The 5,261-nt window shown below is 39.1% G+C and overlaps 1 pseudogene; it reads left to right on the top strand.

The window, feature by feature from the left end:
• The first annotated feature begins 1,744 nt into the window (after nt 1-1,744).
• Nucleotides 1,745-2,491, top strand: LOC102870593 (annotated as a pseudogene).
• Nucleotides 2,492-5,261: the final 2,770 nt, after the last annotated feature.

The raw sequence follows: 5,261 nt of genomic DNA on the forward strand, positions 1-5,261 counted from the left end.
CAAAGAGAGGCATTTCCTCTTCTGGTAAAGGGACAGATCAAACTACTTTACATGACTAAAGAAAGGAAACAAAGAATTCTGAGGCAAAGTAACTAGTTTTGCAGGCTGAAGAAAACTGATGTCAGTTTTATAACTATATTAACTATGGTTTTATAGAGATTTCTGAACTTATTAATACCACCCCATCACCCTACCACTCTCTCCTGCTCCTCCTACTTTATTTCCCCCACCCCGCCCCTGGGCCACTCCCCACTGCCCCGCCCCTTGCCCCTTATGGTTGCCCACTGCCCTTTCCTTCGCACCAGCATCTAGCACCCATCCATCAGACCCTCTACCTCTTCCGTCCCTCATCTACATCCCAGAAACAGGTAGGCACTGCCCCCAGCCACAGGCTGCTCCTCCTCTTTCCCAGGAGCCGCTAGGTCATATTTTTGTCCTACAACCTCCTGGACAACCCAAGCACCCCTACTCTAGGATCATGCCTCACTGTTAGCCTAACATCATCCATTGTGTACCCGCCAGTGGGGAGGAGTAGAGCAGGTGCTACCTGTCACCCGGTTCACATCGCTGGACTTCAGTCCCCTCTCACATGAGCAGAAACTCTGACCTGACTGGGAACCTCACCTCCATCTGCTTGACAGACAGTAAGCCAGAGAGCTTGTTTCCACTCACCACTGGAGTGACAAGAGCTTTTGATGAGGTTAGTGCTGCTCTCAGCCTTCCGCTTAGCTGAATTCTTCTTTTAAGTCTAAAAGTTTTAGTTCGGATTCTTTTGGATTTCCTGTGTTCAGAATCATACCATCTGTAAATACAGGAAATAGTGACATTTAAGACATGCCTGTTAAGGTCACATGGAGGCATAGAGACTGAAGGACCCTACACAGAGGAACCTATACAAGGATGTGTCTTGAGGAGGAAGGATTTTGAGGAAACCATGACGTTTCATCATCCAACAGAATAGGAGTAAGTGTGCCAACACCCTATTGCAATGTGTCTCCATCCCACAGAATCCTCGGAGTAAGTGCCAATGTAAGCACTTTGTTCTTCTCAAAAGAGAGATTTTGGGCTCCTGAGATGCAGCTTGGTGTTAGCGGTAGGCCAAATTTCATCCCACCCCACAACAACATGAGCAACAAGGAGATAGTACATCGCCACTGTACAGGAGACCATCAGTGGGAAGCCCAGTGTGGCTATCGTGCTGAAAGCATCAGTCAACTCATCCAGCAGCTGAACTAGAACATCTTGAAAACACAATGCACTGGGGGAGTGTGTTGCTATCTTCTGAATTGTCATCCAGAATCTTTAGAGATTATTTTCTGCTTTGCCATCTGAAAAATTCCATGAAGGAGAATCCATTTCCATGTTGCTCAGCAATTCCTGCACAAACTACATTTACTGATGCTCTTATCAGGGTACCATTACCTCCTAAAAAGGCTCCAAGGGCTAGTGAATACATGAGTGGCTGCACAGGAAGACTGTCTTCAGGGTGTTGGCTTAAATGCAGAAGCATAGAAATCTAATGTCCTGCGAAAAATGCTGTCAATACCCAAGGCACTGGCTTTGCTCTTCTTGGCAACTGGCGGATCAGTATTGAAATGTGCTAAAACCAGAGTTTTCTCTATCTCTTCACCACTTGCTATTAATGCCCACAAGGGATTAGTTGAGCTGTCTGTAGTTAAGTGAATCGATATACACAAGTGGCAATTTAGCAAAACAAGTTATGAAGGTTTATCAAGACGGGTGAACTATCTTCAAGTTCATCATCATCAGTGACCCAGGTTTTGGTAAATCATGATTACTGCTAAAATTTACAGACTAGAGCTTTGAGTCTGTGCATGACCATACTATTGGTGTAGAGTTTGGTCCTCGAATAATAACTATTGATGGAAAACAGATGAAACTTCAGATATGGGATACATCAGGGCAAGAGTGCTTCTGCTCTATCACAAAGTCATATTACAAAGGTGCAGTAGGTGCTTTTCTAGTATATGATATTACAAGGAGAAATACATTCAACCACATGACAACCAGGTTAGAAGATGCCTGCCAGCATTCCAATTTCAACATGGTCATTATGCCTATTGGAAATGAAAGTGATTTAGGATCTAGAAGAGAGGTAAAAAAAGAAGGTGAAGCTTTTGTTTGAGAGCATGGACTTAATCTTCATGGAAACTTTAGCCAGGACTGCTTCCAATGTAGAAGAGGCATTTATTAATACAGCAAAAGGAATTTAACCCAGGAAGGCATTTTTGACATTAGTAATGAGGCAAATGGCATTAAGATTGGCCCTCAGCATGCTGCTACTAATGCAACACATGAGGGCAGTCAGGGAGGCCAGCAGGCTAGGTGTGGCTGCTGTTTCTACAGGCTCGCTGCCCACATGGGGCCTCTTCATTTTCTTTCACCCTCTCCTCCTGCTTCGCTGAGATGTGAAACTATTAGAAATGGCTTTATGTCACAGAAGACTTTACACCTTCAAATCCTTGTATAACTTTGAATAAATGGTTAACATTCACTAAAACAGGACAGATTTTGGAGATTATATTCATATCTATTTACACTTGATTTCTAGGTCAATTGATGTGATTTTCCCCCCTTTTTAAAAATGTGATTATTTTTGTTAAATGTTGTCTTGTGCCCTTGACTACAAGCTGGATTGTATTAAATACTATAGAGTCATCTTGAGTATTTTCAGTTTGTGTAGTTAGGTTTCCCAACCTGTGGTTACCTAATGTTTACTATTATTATAGAGCTGTCCTCAAAAAATTTGTTAATTTTCAAGGCTACAAAGAAAAATAGAAGGTTTCTTAATTTTGTATTTATCATTTATTTTCTGTATATATAGCTGGTTATTAACCAGCTTGGGTGTAATTTGCCAAGTTTGAATTTTTTGATGCATTTGTATAAACTTTATATGATTTAAAGCTTAAAGCTACAGAAGCATTGTTAGGAATTTATTGGATGCTGAATTTTAAACATTTTGACATTGCTAACAAGCATATTCATCTTTTCTTGTCACTAGTCCAAGAAAAATATGCTTACTATATATTACTAAAGGCTAAAAAAAAGTGTTGGGCAGGATAAGGAGAATTGGGAACCCCAGAGACAAGATGAGCTGTAATGTTTAACAGTGTGATCAAAGTAGTCCTCAAAGAGAAAATAACATAAGCTATATTTTCCCCCTCTGTTTTAATATGGAGCTCTGATGGCCTAGAGGTAAGAAGCTGCACTGCAATCCTGAAGGCATGTAGTTTGAATTCATCAGTTGCTCTGTGGAAGAATGATGGGCAGTCTCCCCCTGTGTGATTTACTGAGTCTGAAAACACTGCTGAAGGATCAGCTATGGGTTGGTTCCAACCTGACAGCAAACAACAACAATATGGATTTGTTCTACTACTTTTATTTATTCTTTTATGTGTTTATTTCTTATTTGTTGCTGTTATTATATGCTGTCTAGTCACCTGCGACTCATAATGACCTTATGTACAATAGTTCTGAACCCTGTTCTATCCTGAGCCCATCTCACTGTCTCCAACACACCTGCCTCTATTATCCTACCCACTGTGTCAATACATCTCATCCAGGGCCCTCCTCTCCTGTGCTGTCCCTCCACCCTTCCAAGTATTTCTTATAGGCTACCTCAAATACTTTGAGGAATTTAATAATTATGAATGAGAAAAAGCAAATTTACTTTTCTGCACAATCTGTTTAGAATTGATTGTACAGGAATCTTCCGCTCTAGAATATCTTATTCATAATGGTATTTCCTCCAAGACACAGTCCAATGTGTTGCACATCTCAGAAATTTTAAAAAGTGTTTCTTGAATACAACTGAATGAGAAGAATAACTCAAGGACTATGTTCCACTGAGCATCTTCAAATGTTAAGGCCAGCAACCTCGCAGTGCAGTGGCAGCAGTATGTGGAAACTTTGACTGAGCTTCTTAGAGTGGTGAGCTATCCATATCCACAACAAGGTATCTATTTCTCTATGTAGTGTGGTAAGTGCTGGGCTGTTTACCAGAAGATTGCGGTCTAAATCCACCAGCTGCTCTGTGGGAGAACGATAATCTACTCTCACAAAGATTTATAGCCTCAAATATCTGAAGGAGGGTCCCTGAGAGTTGGAATCAACCTAACGGCAATGGTTTAGTTACACTTATCTTGTAAGTTGTTTCAAACGGTCAGAAGGGTGACCACAGGAGGGATCGTGTAAAGGTTTTCCATTCAGCAAACCTCATCTTAATGATAGTATGTTCAAAGCATCCATTCAAACGCAAAATCAAACTCCACTCATTATTACTCCTGACAAGAAGTAACCAATTAAAATATTTAATATATTTGTTTAAGGGTCTTTCCTTTCTAAAAAAAATTAAAGGGCAGTATTTTGTGTTTAAGATACTTCAAGAATTAATGAACCTATTCTCTTTTACTTACTCAAGGCATAACACTGCTTAACACCACAAAGTGCTGACCTAGCCAGTGCTTCCAGAACCCAGAGCCTCAGCACAGCATTTTAAAAACTCATCCTCATTATAAATTACTATTTTAATGATAGTTCTGGTAACATATGGTGAATGGAAAACACTTTTTGTAGATTAAGCAACATAGTTCCCTTTAATGGTTTACTATACTTGAAACCTTAAAGATATTTAACTATTCATTTGGTACTCTTTCTGCTGAATTATTTAAACCAGCTCCTTATTGCTCTAACTTTGAATTTGCATTAGAAAGTATAATGCCAATTAAGACTCCCCCATTGCTTCAAATGCCCTAAAAAGAAATAGAAGTTAAATCCCAAAGACAAACACAACATTTTTCTCTTTAACCCTTCTGTTATTCTAATCTTAGCCAAACAAACAATATACAAAATTTGTAGAATAAGACAGCTTAAGAAATGATTTATTATCACAGCAGCTAAAATTAATTTCTAGTGGATGGGTCTGTGGATGTGCTGGAGGCATATGGTTTCAATTTTACATTTAGGTAAAAAAAATTACATTTGACTAAGATAGTTGCAACCATTTCCAGAATATATATAATAAAAAACAGATGCATATATATGTATATACATGTCATTATGTAAAATATTAAAGATTTTTTTTTACTGGCTATACTTTGGTTCTTGGTTTGATATTCTTTTCTGTTTTTTGTTCTTGTTTGTTTTTTTTTTTTTAGGTTGTTTATTTTTCATTTCAATGAACATCTACAGAGATTTTGGGATTCCATTCATTCATTGTTGCACCCTTCTCCCCGCACAAA

The sequence above is a fragment of the Elephantulus edwardii genome, unplaced genomic scaffold (genome assembly GCF_000299155.1).
Source record: "Elephantulus edwardii isolate Elephantulus edwardi_28Jun2011 unplaced genomic scaffold, EleEdw1.0 scaffold00145, whole genome shotgun sequence".
NCBI classification, from domain to species: Eukaryota; Metazoa; Chordata; class Mammalia; order Macroscelidea; family Macroscelididae; genus Elephantulus; species Elephantulus edwardii.